Source organism: Euwallacea similis, chromosome 4 (assembly GCF_039881205.1).
Source record: "Euwallacea similis isolate ESF13 chromosome 4, ESF131.1, whole genome shotgun sequence".
NCBI classification, from domain to species: Eukaryota; Metazoa; Arthropoda; class Insecta; order Coleoptera; family Curculionidae; genus Euwallacea; species Euwallacea similis.
This window is the reverse complement of record NC_089612.1, coordinates 793568-810998: the sequence shown is the minus strand read 5'-3', so window position 1 is coordinate 810998 and position 17431 is coordinate 793568. Positions and strand designations below refer to the sequence as shown.

The window sequence follows — 17431 nt, the reverse complement described above, 5'->3', positions numbered from 1 at the left end:
GGGTGTTGAAATTTAATGATACGCCACTGGATTTTCCAAAATTAAAAATTATTTTTTCTCAAGCAATCAGTTTGTTGTGGTCCAATTGAAAATGAGGCTATAAATCGTGTTACAGCATCGTGTGAGACAATTTCAGGCAATTCAGTCGAATTCGCCTGGCGTTTTTGAACGGGTTCGACAATCCATGCGTCGGAGGGTCGATGCTTGAATTGAAGCAGGAGGAAGTCGTTTTCAACAGCTTTTGTAAATTTTTGTTAACGAAAGATAATCCGCAGAAGTCATTAAAATATCTATGTTCGTTTTGAACAAATACGTAAAACTTCAATTTTTTTAGTTAAATTTCAACACCCTGTAGTTCTTCAACGAAGCACTTTCGGAATGTGGTTTGCATAGCAAACTGGCATCGTTTTTCGGTGTAGAATCCGCGGTTAAAATTTTTCGCAGTCCTTAAAAAACATCCTGTAAATAAGGTGCTCAGTGGGTACACCCACGACTTGAAAGCAGTCGATATTTCTGAGCTCGTTGAGGGACCCTTACGCCCACGAACGAGGGGAACATTTTTCGGGACACATTTCGAAATCCCCTCAAAAATCGGTAACATGTTTTTATTAACTTTTTCAGGTAAACTGATTACAAGTGAAAGATACAAATTAATATCATCGAATTGCTTATTGTAAGCGAAGCATTTCAATAGCCGAGATAAACAGAGCCAAAGGCGTCTAACTTCGATTTCGCCGCCAGCAGATGTTTACTTGGGGGAGCTCCTCCGTTTCGAGCCCATGTTGCTGAACTCATTTCAATAAGTACTCCGACCCGAAACAGCCCTTAATATTTATTTCGACCCGAATAGAGAGGGCTATAAATAGGGACTTTTAGTTATTAAATTGGATTTGGAACAGGTTTACTGATTGATATCTAGTAGACAACGTTTAGACCCGATTAGCAGAGTACCGGGAGGAATGTGGGAAAAGTTGCTAATTCCGCACTCCCAAGCAAGCATCGAAGGTGTACGAAGGAGTTCCATTAGAGATTTAATAAAGTTGGCCGACACAAACACGGAAAACTGAGCGGTTAAGAATGAGGGCCTCGAAGATCGATATGTACATAAAAGGGGCATCGCAGAATGGATAGAATTACAGGCAGCACTGAGGGCGGCTGCTAAATCAAAGGGAGATTATAAGGGTGTTTTATCGGAACTCACTACTTGTCGCACATAGTAATAAGCGGGCAGTTTCGTTTTATTTAATGATCCTTTGTGCGAAATATATAAGAGTGGAGTTGAACGAATTACCCGCGACCTCCCGTTATTATTTCCCTTCCAGTTGGACCCCATCCAAGACAATAATGTCAAGCAAAAGTTTCGGCTTTCAACAGAACAAATTAGCGGTTGACTTTCCGTTTAAATAAGTATTCGGAATTTTATTTCCCGCATTATAAAGGCGATTTTCCACTCCTTGTTCTCCTTTCTCGCTAAATTATTTTCCAAGTTTTCGGAATTCCATTATGCATGTAAATCTGGGTGGGAGCCAGATCTGTCGAAGATTTACTTTGATGCGATATTCCATAGTTACCAGGAGGAATTTATTGCGATCACTTTCGCCATTGTCCGAACGAGAACAACCCAGCTGTTCGTCGTCGGTCTTGGTTGGTACCATTCAACTCGCGTGACGTCAAAGACCCACGAGCGAATGGGCAGGTAGTACCACACTTCGTCGAGCCCACCTGACTTGTCTGAAACAATATCGATGCGGTGCTTTTGTTTCAATCCCCGGGGTTTTTCAACTTTGGGGTAACTTTACAGGGGAATTTGTGTAGATGGAGCACAAGCCATTGTTCGATTTCTATACGGAACAGCTGCCATTAAGGTTTTTGATTCTTGGCTGGAAACTCGCAATATTCAGGTCTACACGCAGACGAGAATATTTTTTAAGGCATTATTAATTTAATGGAACCCGGATGAAATGAAACTCAAGACAGGGAATGACTGTGGGCTCAAAGCGAATTGTGTTTTCACGTAATGTTCAGATTGATACGGAACTCGCTTGGTTTGAAGGGAAACGCGGGTTGAACAGTAAACAGTTCATCATGGTTTAAGAAGACCGGCTGGAATGATTCGGAGGGAAAACTCGGCGTAAAGGGAAACTGGGGTTTAAGTTATAACGTGTTTTCTACCACGGCCAAATTAAAGGAGTTTCAATCCAGGGTTGAAACGAGGCTCTGTCTGAAAAGAAACTCGTTTTAAAAATGAGTCGAGCTCTTCTCATCACACTCGATTCAACGGAAAACTCGGGATGAAGCCGAAACTTAATTCAATTCAACATGACCGAGCTAAAGCAGGAGACTCGGGGTCTCCGGTAGAAACTAATACAAATTACTCATATCACACTCAAACAAAAGGAAACTCGGGTTGAAACGGAGACACGTTCGTCCTCACTGTGCCCAAGAATATCAGAATGCAGTGGATTTGACAAGAGTTTATTTTAAAAATCGTAGCTGCCATAACAAGCTCTGTACTCTAACAAGTTTTGGATTGATTTTAACTGGAACTGTACTCAGTGACCTCAAAAATACCCAAGATGATTCGTTCGAAAACAGAGACGTATTGAGCATGCAGTTTAGGTTGGTACCTGGAACGTCCGAGTATTTGATAGAGGTTTATTGGGAAATGGCGGCTGCCCCCAGTTCGCTTCGTTTTCTAATAAGTTTCCCCCGATTTTAGCTGCCTTTAATCACCTCAAAAATATTCGCGTTGATTCCTCCGGAGCATCGGGGTATGTTCACCTTAGTTCGTTTGAAAATGCAGGAGTATTAAGCATGGTATTTAGCTTGTTATTCCGAAACTTAATTTGAAAATGTGCAGCTCTCATAATAAGTTCGGTATCTCCATTAATTTTGATTGTCTCATTCTAGCTAGAACCACCCAGCCCTTAATAAGCTCAAATACACGTGTTGATTCGTCTGCAAATAGTCACGCCGAGCACCCGATTTGGGTTGTTAACGAGAGTCTCAAAGCATTTGATTTGATACAAGTTTATTGGAAAAATCGCAACAAGTTTTGTATCCCAATGAATTTCGCCCTGCTCTTCGATATAATCGTTCTCAATAGGCTCAAAAATATTCACTGCGACGCGTTCGAGGACAGAGAGCCCCCCGATCTGGGTCGTTCCCGTTCGCCTCGATTTGGTACTAACTTGTTTGAAAAATTGTACCCACCGCGACAGGCCTCGCACCCCAACCAATCTTGCTCTCTAGTTTTAGATGCAACTGTCCTCGATACCCCGACAATATTTACTATAAATGTCCGAAAACAGAGTCATACCGAGCACCCGATTTGGGTCGCCGCTGATTGCCTCAAAGCAGTGGGTTTGATAGGTGTTTATTTGAAAAATTGTAACTGCTATAACGAGCTTTGTATCTTGAGTTTCTATCGAGTTTTCTCCCGATTCTGCTCGTAACTGTCCTTAACAACCTCAAAATTATTCACTATGATTTCCTTAAGGACAGGGGCGGACCGAGCGCCCCATTTAAATTGTTGCTGAGAAGCAAAGCTGTTGATTTCTTTATTGTCGGCTATATATTTTAATTGCTCCCTCTCTAGATGTAAATTTCCCAGAACAATTAAATTAACTAATGTGTTTCCAGTTTCCTCAGTTTTCACTCGAGTTTTCAACGCTCAGTCATCCTCCAACATCGGAATCTGCACCCTTTCCCTCTGTTCCGACTTTCTCTCACACATTTACACAAATATAACTGAACTATGATTTATTCAAACACATTTCACATATCATTACACCAGCGAAATCCCGCAGTTACCCCCGAAACATAATTAGATCAAAATCACTTTCAGTACTCGACGCCAGCCATCGCTATCGAACAAACTGTCCGAAGCCAAATATGCATCAATGAATTATGAAATAATGCAGTCGTATTATGGCCGCAATATTGCGATCTATAAACACTAATTTCGCACTTTGATTAAATTTCAAACGCGAAGCTAATATCCGTTTATGTTTTGCCATTAGTTTCTCCACGTTATTTGCCATTATAAGCCACGCCCTGGGCGGTGGAATGTCTTGAGTCCGTCTCTGTGCAGAAGAATATTGCATCTTTGGCCCTTCGAAGTTCTCCTTTTGGTTTGCTAGATTATTGAACCCTAAACAGTTATCTCAGATGACGACCCTTTTCACTGGCACCGAGCCACACGTGTTTACATGTCGGGATTATTGCGTTACGGCCTACTCGGTTTGGTTTCGAGGGGCCCTTGTCTCGATATACTACATTTTCTGATTAAATCTTATTGACTTATTAATGTGCCGGGAAATGAACGAAAATTGAGATAGTTACTAAGCCCAATAATCAATTTGCTAGAAGAGCCATTAACACATTCTCAGATAATTCGTGAAATTTGGAATTTACCAAATTGCTCCGGAGTTAATGCGGTCTCTCACATTTCGGCATTATTTTGGATGTGTGAAAATCTAATAGAAATATAGTCAAATCCGCAAAACATGAACTTTACCACAAGCAGTAACTGTCCTCAGTCTCAGTTCGAACGTCTTATCAATCAAAAAAGTTTCCTTTCAGCTCCTACTCATTTTTTTCCAAGAGTTTCGTCTCAATTCCAGATTCCTTCCACTGCGAGCAAGTCTCGATTATAACTAGATGTCCTGGATAATCCGAATTTCATCCGAGTCGCAGTATCCTTTGGTCTCCAATTCCCTTTCAGCTCGAGCACCACGGGAGGAACCCGTTTCAGCTTCAAGGTCAATCAGTAATTCCTTTCAGAATCACTTTCAACGTGAATTTCTTTTCAACTCCAGATTCCTCTCAATCTGAGCAGTTCTTGAGTGTTCTTTAATTTCGAATTTACTTTCACACTGGACACTGGCGAAATAAGGTCTAGGAAGTGTCTGTTGACCATGACGTCACAGATTTTCCTCTCTGTTAACCCGTTCGATCAAATGGACGCCAAGAGAAATGCAATGCTCAATTCTTATTTCCTAGAACATGACACATTTCAATTTGGACCAAAATTGCGAATGCATGGTAGTGATCGGGTCAAAGTCACAACATCAGTTCCCAACTATCCGACTTTCTTTTCATTTTCTTTTTTAGTTTTTACGCGAGAAACACGTTTCACTTCATCAGTTTCAGTCGAAACCAGAGTTTCGCTTCAATCCGAGTTTTCTTTCAACTCCAAAATTAGGTCTCCAACCAAATTTTAGTTTTCACGTTTATCTTGAGGATGTTTCTTAGTTTCATCTCAAGAGTGCTAAGTACGCCGCTGTTTTCAGACGAATCGACGTGAAAAATTTTCGGGTAATTTAGAACTGTTATTGCTCCAATCAGACCAAACTTGTTTTGGGAGCTACAATTTTTCAAGTGAACTCTTGTCAAATCCACTGCTTTAAGACTCCCTATAACAACCTAGATTGCACGCTTCGCACGCCTCTGTTTTCACTCAATGAATGTGAACATTTTGAAGTTATTGAGGGCAGCTACAGCTAGGAAAAAGGCCAAAATTACTTAGGATTTAGAGTTTACTAAAAGGCTACAATTTTGCGGATAAACTGTTGTTAGATCTATTTATTTGAGGCGTCCAGGAATCATCTAAAAAGCATGCCAAGGGTACGCCTCTGGCTTTGGACGAATGAATACGAATATATTTGAAATTATTCAGAATTCATCGGCAAATACATGTCCTAAAGGCAAGGATCAACAAAACTTTGATACGCTTCTGATAATTTTCTAATGGAGTTGAAAAAATGTCTGCTTGGAGAGGAATAGTTTTAAGGCATGAAATATCCAGAATAAATTGACGCAGCCAGATTCCAGGTATAAGTAGGAATTTCCCAAAATTTAATTTTTTCCACTCTGGATTTTCATAGAAAGTTTCCCCAATTTCAACAGTTGGAGAGTAGATTTAGGGCTCTCGAATTTGAAACAAATCGATGGCGCACCAAGCGTCCAAGTGCAGTTCGGTCCTCCAAAATTTTGCCCTGGATAGCGAGATTTAGATGTGATTTCGTTAATAAGCACCAAAACCGTTCCTAATGCCATCGAAAGGAACCTCCTCACAAAATCTCCGTAAATTTCACATTCATAATAAAACTTTGCAGCCAAGTTCGAGGCTGATGGGACTGAACTTAACCCGTTAGATCGCGTCTTCTACTAAGAGGAAGACGGAATGCATGTTGGCCAATCACCACCTATATCTGTTGTTACAGTAAGAATAAATTTCACACAACAGGAAGCAGTGTTTTACCGCATAGTTGCCACTTAACCCAGATAAAAATTAACACACTTCGTGGTTTAATAAGTGAAAGGAGACGAGTCCGAACCAAACGAGTTCTAATCGCGTAGAAACCTGCCAAGAAGTTCGGATTTCGGTCCCCGAATCTTGTGTATTCTCCGTTAATGCGAATTATTTCTCTTTGGTTCTGATGATGGTTGTACGATTTCGCTACTTTAGAACCGCTTTAGGCAAGGTCGCAGCGGTACGTCGTGGTCGGTACCCGCATGAACCACCTCTACCTGCGGCAGCCTTAAAGTTTTAGTTCGTGTGTGTGTTCAGCAAGGTTTCAATCAAAGAAAGTAGGTTTTTCAGTTAGTTAATTACAATAGAGGAATGGAGGTATCGCCTTTTGAAATATTGGGAGGCTCAAGAATCGCCTCGTGAAGGAAATTGATGTATTTTTTTGTAAATTTGTTTTTCGGTATAGGGTCACTCGTCTGGGCGCAGATGACCCCAGCAGCGTAACTGTGGTGGAATTAGATCACGTGTTGCTGCCAACTAAAGTTCTCCTTATTGTCAAGAAAGCTACGCCAGAATATTATTATTTATTTATTTATTTATTTATTTACGCGTTTGTTTACTTATTTATCACATGTTCTAATTAGGTCAATATGTCATTTTCTTCTTTTTTTTTTCAGGTGGTTCTCCTCTGGACTATACTGGTAAGTATTTATTAGGAAATTTGCGGCATATACAAACAAAAAAGCTCCATATCGTTGACATAAAGCGGACACGGGAAAACGCCACCGCAAATTAAAACAGCCACCGCAACAAGTAGCTTTTAACATCAAAAAGGTATCATGAAAATTAATTGAATTTAGCGCATCATATTCGGGGTACACTCGATGCAAATTTGCGCAGGACCGCTCTTGAAAATTAAAAAGCGAGATAAAAGCTGTTTTAGTTTTCCGCATCAAAAGATAATGTGGACGGGAGTTGGTTTTCTCGTTTTGATAGACGCCAACGTTTTCTCTGTTTTTGCGACAGGTATATGGGGATGCGTCCGACCCTCATCGGTTAGGGATGGAAAAAGCTAAATCATTTTAGAGCATAAAGGAGAAAATGTACGGAAACTTAAAATTAGTTTACTCAAATACGTTCAAGCAAGCACGTTCAGATAGGTATCAAAATGGCGCCCCTTATCTCAAAAGAAGAGATGTTACAACGCCACTTATGCAGGCGCGTATCGGCAGCGGCTCCACATGTCGCAAAGGTGCGGGCCCTCAAACTTTCCAAAGCGGCAAAAATGTCCTCACCCTCATTCGATGCATCCCCTTAACCACGTCACTGATGGTTTGCGTCGAGTTTGATTTACGGCTGTCAAAGAGACAGAGCTTCCATCAATCAATTATTCATCAGTTAAAAGGGAATCTTCGTTTTGTACGAGAAAAAACCTTTGCGGACGCCTATGATTTGTGGCATTATACATTTCTGGCGAATCTAGATCAAATTTTAAAAGAAAAGAATTGACCAGCCCCCGAGGAGTGCCCGTGATGATGATTGTCATAAGTCAAATTCTCACTCTGTCAGCATGGTTGCTTTCGCAGTGGCGTAGATGTGGGTAATCCACTGTTCCGAAACCGCACAAATATTCGCGCTATTTCTTCTACTTCGTTTCTCCTAATTTAACATAAACACGAAATCACAAAAAGCAACCTTTGAAACTAGTGGATTTAAAACGTGGTTCCATTTCAGTGACGTACCTCCAACTGTATCAAAATGGCAGCTTAAGTTGGTCTCAAAACCAATGTGTTTTTACGTCTATGTGTAAAATAATTCGGTTTAGCACGTTTACGCTTTGTTGCCTTAGAAGTTGGTCTATCAAAATTCAAGTTTTCACATTTAACTTGCGAGTTCACCGGTGACATTCTTCAACAAATAATTAGTTTTTTATACAGGATTATTCAAAAATATGGAAATAGGTTAATGTCTTAAGAACCCACATACAAATTCAAGAAATTCAGTTACGTGGGCATCAGATTTTGCCCCATTTCAATGATAACATAGGCGACGTTGCCGATTTCACACTTTACCCCGTAAATTCAACTCGTTGTTTCAAGGAGACGCGTAAAGCCCTCTAGATGTAAACACGTCTGTCAAATATTCCCCCATTAAACACTTTTTCCTTTAAAAAGAAAAAAGGATAACGATAAACCACTGGAAATCGTCGAGTGCAAACGAATATGTAGGTCCAATCTCTCTTATTTACGGGAGATGTCCAAGCCCATCTACCTGCCGATACGGTTTGGCGTCGAAACGAACCACTACGACGAAACCAATTTAGACATTCATATTCTCATTCAACCCCCAAAGAGGCGGCGGCAACCCCCGGGGGCGGCGATTGAACAAGAAGTTAGGGAATTTGAAACGTGCAGTGCGAGTTTATTCACGACCGGGGAGGGAGATACACTCCGAGGACCGTAAGTTTCGATTTTCTGTTCTGTTACGGGGTTGTTCGACGACTTTCTGACGGTTATTATACGACTATTTCGCTTTGTAATTGGTTTATAGTCGCGCATCTTTGGGGATTATCTGTGGTAGCCGCTCAACCGAAAAGGTACGTACCCGTATATTTCCTAATTCATCATCAAAGTCTCATAAATCATTTGCGTGTGTAAAGTAACTGAGAACACCTCAGAGAAGGGAATAAATCCGAAAGCAGTCCTAGCTCCGGTGGTCGATTGAACGCCATAAAAGTTTGAAGGTTTTCCGGGTCGTTTGCAAACAAAAGTTTAAGGACGCAAAGAATTTGGATAAAAGACGCGTGTTTGTTCCAGAAACGCTATTTGGTCTTTAGGTGTTTATCTGTTCACTAAATATGAAGCCATATTTTAACGCATTGAAACATCCCCCGCGACCCATGAAACCATTCCACCCCAGACCAATCACTTTTGCTGCACTAATTATAAAGACCCACTCAATTCTCATTAAACCGAATTAATAATTATTAATTCTTGCTTTTGCATCCTTTGGCAAGACTTCTGACATAGAATACTCGCTCGCCTTTATTCTAGTAGGTACCCAAAAGCAATACACTTTGCGGATCAACGCATATAATCTGCTCACGTTAGAACCTGTAAAAGAGCTTTATTTATTGGCAATTTACGTTTGAGCGCAATTAGGTGCAACTTTAAAAAGCCATTAAGTGTTACAGTATATTGTGAGTTTTAATTGAATAAAGTATAAGATGTTAATTAGGCTTCCTGTACTGGGGGAACAGTTATATCTCGGCCGCATCCGCGACTTATATCAACTACTTTAATGAGCATAAGTTATGGTTTTGTGGCAGCGAGAAATCTTGGGTAGGTTCGGGTTTTTGTTCGGAAAAAATTGAGTAGGAACGGAACATGTTTCACGATTCAAAAAATATATAAAATAATGTTGGGCATTTTGCCACGCCACTGAATATTTCCGTTCCGGTTTGAAGCATTGCTGAAAATGCCGGCGACGTATTTTCGTTCGAACATCAAGGATCAGGGGCGGCCCGAAGAGGGCTAATAACTCGAGGAGCTTTGTTCTTATGAATTGAAATAAATTCCCAATTTGTCCTTTTGGCACTGAAGGCGTGAAGTTAAATATCAATAAACCAGGAGCGTCTCTGGCAGAGTTGAAATATTGAAAATCAATTTTAACTCGGACTAACTAAGAGCCAACAGAGGTGGCAGCATTGACTGGCTACTGTGAGGACGGAGGACTCCTCTTCTTATGCGACCCCAAAGGTCGTCGCAGCCTGTGAGGATGCAGGACTCACGGATGGCCCGTACCTACGTGGCAAAAGCTTACGTGCCTCTCGCCTTCACCTCATTCTTTCATCAATTCGTTCTCCATCAATGTGATTAATCGATGGAGAGGCTGTTTTTCGTTGCTCCGTCTCTCCAGAAAGATTTGTAGACGGGGCCAGTTGCTTTATCTAGTTTTCCGTTGCTAAAGCTTCCTTACGTTAATAAGCTCGATCGCCACGGTTTTAAATGGCCAAGATTGGGACTTCCTAGTATAACGTAATATTCATATTATATTAACCCAAATCGTCGCGAAAAGCTTTCTATTAATTTTTTCCTCGCAGCCATTGCCCAATAATAAGCTATGTCTTGGACGCTCCATTGTGTCATATAATTGGATACCGACAAAACGCATTTAAAATGTTAATAACTCAAGAATTATGACTTTTAAAGCATCATAAACCACTATAAAACGGTCTACTAAGCAAAACGTTAATTTCTGGCGAATGCCCAACAATAAATAAGAAGCGGCTCTCTTTATTGCTTCTCTACCAGTTCGAATTTATGGTTCCGAATCAAGTGCAAACAGGTTCGGGTTCTGTATCATTTTTGCAGATACTTTTATTAAACCGTAAATTGGTTTTTACTCGAGGAAATTAGAGGGCAAAATTAAATTTGCTGCTCTATTAACCAGATTTTTAATTTTGAACGTCCAAATAAAAACTCCAATTACCATTACGTTATTAGCATTTATTGCTGTTCGTAATGCATCTAATTATGTTGTAATTGGACTCGTCAAGGGTGAAAGTCAGAAAGAGAAAGTAGAACATTTCAAGTGTTCGTGAATTTGCTAGGATGACTGCAAAACACTTCAAATAACCAGGCATGGAAAAAATTCTTGCCGCTAACAAGCAAGTCGCTGCTGATAAGTGAGAGCAAAGTGAATTTTCCATTTTCCCTTGGAGTTAGCGCATTAATCTCACCGGACCATCCATCAAAAGCTCATAGCTGAAAAAGCTCAAATAGATTTGAGCAGCAAAGCGACTTATAAAGTAAAGCAATTTACTGTTAGCTTATTTCACGGCATGAATTTACAATGTGAATTACAGCTGTGTAGGTATTATGGCCTTTTCTAACGGTTTGAGAGTTTACAAGGTCGCCCAGGCACCGGTTCCATTTTGTACAAATTACCCACGTTTGTCAGGCAATTCACTTTATACGTAAACCAAAGAGTGAACTAACGATCCTGAGAAAGCTCGAAGGAGCTATTTATTACTGATGATTTTATTTTTGGAACGATCACTTTCGTACCAGGCACATTTCCATATGTTAATTTTGGTACCAACACCCCTCGACTACTCGAGAGTACGTGAGGAAAATGCGAGGTTCTATACGAAAGGCTGCCTGATGATCAATCATCACGAACCATTCTAACGTGATGTGGCGGAACTAGTGTTTCCTGCTGCTTGCAGAATTTGTTCCGCGAGCGAGGCGCTTCCTATCTTCAGGCCTTCGCTGCGAATTGGGGCCCTGGTCTAGGTGCACACACAGGGACAATTATTCAGAAGGCGTATCTGGTCGAAGTCCCACGGTGTGAATTTCGAACTACATCATTGGGATTCAACAGCTTGTTTCAGACGCAAGGACGAGGTCAAGATCGTGGATGTTGGTTTTTCGGAGGTGGAAAAAAAAGGAGCGGGAGGGAAAAAATCATTTAAATCGCATTTTTTGGGACATCAAGATTTTATTGGCGTTCGTTTGCGTTATGGCACATTATTCAAATCGATTTTGAAATCCCACGTTGGATCTACCAATCCTGCAATAATTTAGGTGGTAAACAATATTTTGTTATTGTTATTTACTGTTGACTATACAGTTCATTTACATATTTGCACAATATTTTAAAAGTAAAACGCACATACGTGTACGTATTACAGGCGTATTTAATATTGCAAATTCAGCTTTGGGGGCTTTTAATTCTGTTATGAACCCATGTGAAACCGGATTAATGCTAAATTTATTTGGATCCAAATTAATGAAGTGATAGATATGAAGTTCACGAGGTTCAAACAGTCCACGGAAGAATGGGCACGATAGGAGAATTGCTCATAAGAATTTGAGAACGTTTCTGCAGCGTAATAAGTAATAATGTAATAAGTCTTAGGAATTACTCGCGTTCCATCAAATCGTGGGCAAGTAACGAGAACCAAAAGATATCACACCAATTTCGACTTTATAGGAAACTTTATTAATTACCGAACATCCATTAAAGGCATTATTACACTGCGGTTCCCTCTAACAGATTTTCAAGTAAACGTTTCAATTACGTCACTTAATTAATACCTACGAAGGCAATTTCGCAGCAGTTTATGTTAAAGGTCAAAAGTACATAAGAAGCGCCATTGCGAGGGAGCTGGTCTGCCCACATTCCCGTGACGTCGCTATATTCGTCACATGGATCTATTTTGAGCCCTTTGTAGTGACGTCAGGGGGTTTACGTCATCGTTGAACTGGTCTGCTTCAATTTCGTATGTACAGTGGCGGCCATAGAATTAAGGATGTAAAAAAAAGAAAATATAGTTCCTCGGAAGTAAACTTTAATTAATTAAAACAATTTCTTAACGACTTTTGTTAGATCGTAAGACATGTCAGCAATGTAAACGTTAAGGAAATTGCAATAATCAAAACTAAAAAAAAAAATACTTTTCATGAAAAAGTCAACAAACTTCTCGGACGTATAATTAATTAAGACTGATGTATTTGAACAATTTACAATATTAAAAAAGAAACCAACAAAACTGAAAATAACTAGTAACCAGTCGGGTAGCTTTTATTCATCTCTACTTCCACGTAACGATTTGGCATAGCCTTAATTACGGCCTGACAAAACGTACCTTAAGAATAGAGTACCACATTTGCTTAACAGCGTCGAATAAATCTTGAATATTTTTATGTTTTGCTGTCTCAAAGCCTTTATACATCGTTCCACAAATTTTCAGTCGGATTAAGATCCGGTCCGCAGGAAGGCCATTATAGAAGAGACACAGAATTCTGGTCGAACCAAGCGCGAACACTAGCTGCCGCGTGCTTCGAATTGTTGTCTTGCTGAAATTTCCAAATTACAGGCAAGTTCTCTTCGGTATACGCTGGCATTACAGTCTTCCTCATATTCTTATATTCGACCTGATTCATAATCCCTTCAATTTTATGAATAGGGCTTACCCAGGACCAGGAAAAACAACCCCGAACTTTAATTAATCTCTATGTTTCACTGTGATTGTGTCGTACTTAGGATTTTATTCCTGGTTTGGAAGACGACACACATACTGTCTCCCATCTAATTCTATCAGATTGATTTTTGTTTTATCGGACCAAAGAACGTATTTCCACTGGAATAAGGCCCTTGCTTTATAGTCCTTAAGAAACTGTATTTTAGCCGTGCTATTTTTTTTAAATAACTGGTTTTGTACGCGCGACTCGTCCATGTAAATTGGCTTCATTCAGACGATGTCCAATCGTTCGAACGGACAACTATGAGTTTTTATTTTTGCAATTTTTTGGAAAAATCTTTTTCTGGATTTCAACCGCCGTCATCATGGTGTTTCGACGAGGAAGTCTTATAATTTGTTTATCTGTTTCAGGATCCGATTTCCAAATTTTTTTGCATGGTATGTTGCGTGTTCCTTAAAATGCTTAATCGCATGAAAAACCGTTATTTTAGAGCGTTTTGCAATACTCTTATACGACGTTCCAGAAGACCTTAAATTAATAATTAATTTTCTAAGCTGCAATGTGCAGTTTTTTTATGTTTCCATTGTTTTCTACATTTAATTAGGTCTCTAAATCTAAACCTTATAAACATTTTCACAAATTATCGCCAGTAGAGGTGCTGAACTAACAAATCAACAGTGTTCTTAATTTAGTGTCCGCTCTCCATCAGCACTTGGAATGCACTGATTGATTTAGTGTTTTCATAATCCACGGGATTCCCATAACTTCTTATAAAATAGAAACTTCGGGATTCCCACAGATGCTTTGAAAACTTAGATTCTTGCGGTATTGCCAGATTTCCCTAAAATATTCCGATTTCAGTAAAATAAGCAGGCGTGGTGAATTAAATTAATTTAAAAGAAACCTGAAAACAAAGTTAAATACTATGGCCGCCACTGTATCTAACATACAGGAGCAACTAACTAACTAAGTAAGTTCAGTGCCAATAAGTATCTCAGTAAACGGATCCTGCTGTGGCGCACAATCTAAGGTTAAGGTTATTAATAATCCCAGATAAGCACAATTTGTTTAATAACGTTTTGTAGATTGTACTATGCCTCGTTTAGTTGTTTTTAACAAGTGTTTTGCTGTGTTATTAAGCAAAAGGTAAACGCGGCTTCTTATTGCTCATAGGGAGTAAAGACGTTTTGGCTTTAAGTGGTTTAGTTAAGGGTAGAATGTTTAGTGCATAATAATCCAGAATTAAATAATCGTAAAGTTTCTGAAACGATTAATTAAATGTTTACCTTGGCGATTAAATATTTCGCAAGGTAAACTGAAGTAAGACATTTCTCTCGAAACAGCACCTTTCTTTGTATGCGAGCCACTTCTTCCTTCCTGCTTTGCATCTATAAGCAACAAAGATAATTAACGGAAGAAAATTCCCGTAGAACTTCCCACTTGAGCCAAATAAAATTATAACACTGCAATAACAAGTTTTAATGATGTCTATCTCGCTCTTTCTCCCTTAGACGGAGGTAATTGACAGTGCGCTCGCGTTTCACTCGTAGCCAGTGTGATCTTGGCCTAACCTTGTAACCGATTTAAATTTGTAGTATTGAGATTTGCAACAACGGAATCCCCGAATATGTCCCCTGAAATTGGCATACCGAACAGTTTATCGCGGTCAGGACGGATATGGAAACGTCATACGTGATGCATCCAGACAGGTCCAGGTACCTTGGAAAGGCGAAGGGATCTGCGTCCAGGCGTATCGAGACGTTCTAAATTGTCCCAGAGAGTTGTTGTCTCAAAATTTAAGAAGTGAATTTACCAAAAAAAAAAAAAATGAACGATACTTGATAAATGGGAAAGGCGTAAAAACTCGTAGACGTAAGAAGCGCCTCTGGATGGAACGCCTTTACTCGTTGGATTTCTTTCTATTTCTGAAATCAAAATCGGGCGATGGGAAGGTCAAAATTAATATTGAAGAAGATAAGGAAATAAGCCTGACTAAGGATTTCCAATTTCTCAAATGTTTTTAAAATTCCATTTCTCTATATTGATGAAGAATCCAGAAATCTGAGAGAAATGGTCGCCTATTGAAACTAAACGGCGGCAATTTTTCACAGTTTTAAGAAATGACAAAAGCATAATTTGCATCCGCATGAAATGACTCTCTTAAACGCTTGAATTAATTAATTTATCTTGAACAATTTGAGGGCAAAAAATATTGACAAATTATGATCCAAAGGAAGGTCAATATTTTCTCCGGCCGTGTGTAAATAGTCTGCTAAGAAAACTTAACAACTTGAAAAATCCAAGAAAATGATTGGATTTCCTGTGCGATAGAAAAACATTTTGGGAATCCTATTCCAAAATTCCTCTACATTCATGGAGAAGAATCCAGAAATAAGGAAAAAGGGAAATTAATGGTAAGAAAAACCAGAGGATGATGGTAAAGCTAAATAACAATGAATTTTTTAATATAAACATGCCTCAAGTATTTCGCGATTTTCCGTATGAAACGATTCTCTTGAATCCTTGGATTTCCGTATTTACCTTGGAACAATTCCAGAGCGAAAATATTGAGAAATAATGCGTCAAGAAAAATGAAATTTTTCTCACATTTTCTCATTCTATGTTAATGGGGAATTGAGAACTATATAGAGGAAAAAGAGGCCAGTATTGAAACCAAATAGCAATAATTTTCTTAATATTAACTGTTCTCAAGTATCCTACATTTTTAAGAAACGATGATGAGAGAGATAATGATGATGATGATGATGAATGAGAAATTGTGGGTCAGGGAAAGGCCAAGATTTTCTTATGTCATTCTTAGATATTTTGATTTAAGGAACTAATAATATGAGAAATGAACCTTAACAGTTTTTTAAAAGAATTTTGAGAAAGTCGAGAGTAAAGTTGAAAAATGTGGAAAAATATCTTTTTGACAAGCTCCGCAGAAACATTGAAAAATTACAAAACGAGATTTTGCGACATGAGAACAAACAATTTCAGTTGAAATGCTTGGAAATGCTTATAGTGACCCAATCAAGATTTCCAAGATTTCACAGTAACTGCAGTAAGAAATGTTGAAAAAGACAATGGGGAAAGGTCGAGGACGACTTTAAACAAGGATTTATTTCTCATGCAAAATTTGTGGATTTTCAAACCTCCCAAGGCTTCTGGAGGAATCCTCGAGTTTGGTGCTAGAGTGAAGAGTGAAACGAGTGAAAATGAGTGATGTTCTATGAATACTACAGTATTCAATTCGTTCTGCTGTACTGATGATATTGACCCCAGAAACCATTAAAATTCGTGACATTGATATAAACGACTTCGTTTGGGTCCCAGTAGTGTCTCCTATAGAAACGACTGTACGTACCGTTTTAGTTTATGTTTCCGTTCTTTGTTATTTTTACATGCATGTGATTATGTGTAAATTGTATCGTGCATAATAGCTTAATCTTTGTTTAAAATCTATTTATAAGCGTTATTCAGTTAATGAGAGTGAATGATACCATACTTACGAGAAGAGCTATAGTAAAATGCTAAAAATAGGAGAGTGTTGCATGTTGGTACGAGAGGCTGTAAGCACTTTATACGCGTCATTGCTTGTAATTTGTCTGTAACAGGAGGAAATAGATACGTTTGGAATTATCTAAGACTGGGTGGGGACGCAAACAAATACAGCTACTTGCAGAACATTAATTTTCCATCTAAATGCAATTAGGAGGCGAGCAAAGTTTGGCATTGGTGGTCTTTTAATTAGTTAGAGAGGTTTAACCGACTACCTGTGGAAATAACTGAAGAATATAAAAATCTACAAAGAGAAAGCATATCTCTTACAAAGAACTCCTGCATTAACTATACCTATATGTTTTTACAACCGACGTATAACAGCAGATAAAATCATCTGTAAAATGAAAATCGTTTACCTCTCTGCCTCGTGTTTGCACCCTAGAGATGGGCCGTGAAGGGCGACATTCCGGCCCTCGAACGCTCGCACAAGACGGAGGCGAAGACTTCGGTACGGTTCCGGAGGAAAATACGATCGTGAATTTGTTTATTTAGATTTGAAAGAGCAAGTAGTTACCTCGTAATAGAATACCAAAGCAAATAACAAAGAGCCCATCCCTATCTTGATCCGGAAAGACCCTTAACCGAGTTTATGCTCTCTTTCTCCCCTGCCATATAACGCCCT

At 39.2% G+C, this 17431-nt stretch overlaps 1 protein-coding gene across 2 annotated transcripts in view; it reads left to right on the top strand.

Annotated features, from left to right (window-relative positions):
- Positions 1–17431, top strand: part of LOC136408104 (uncharacterized) — a 45254-nt gene that overhangs the window by 16781 nt on the left and 11042 nt on the right. The window contains exon 2 of one of the 2 annotated variants that reach the window (XM_066388914.1): positions 6934–6957. The gene's annotated coding sequence lies outside the window, so the exon portion shown is untranslated. Of the gene's footprint in view, positions 1–6933; positions 6958–14322; positions 14392–17431 lie in introns of those variants that run through there. The other variant, XM_066388916.1, reaches the window with a different exon arrangement.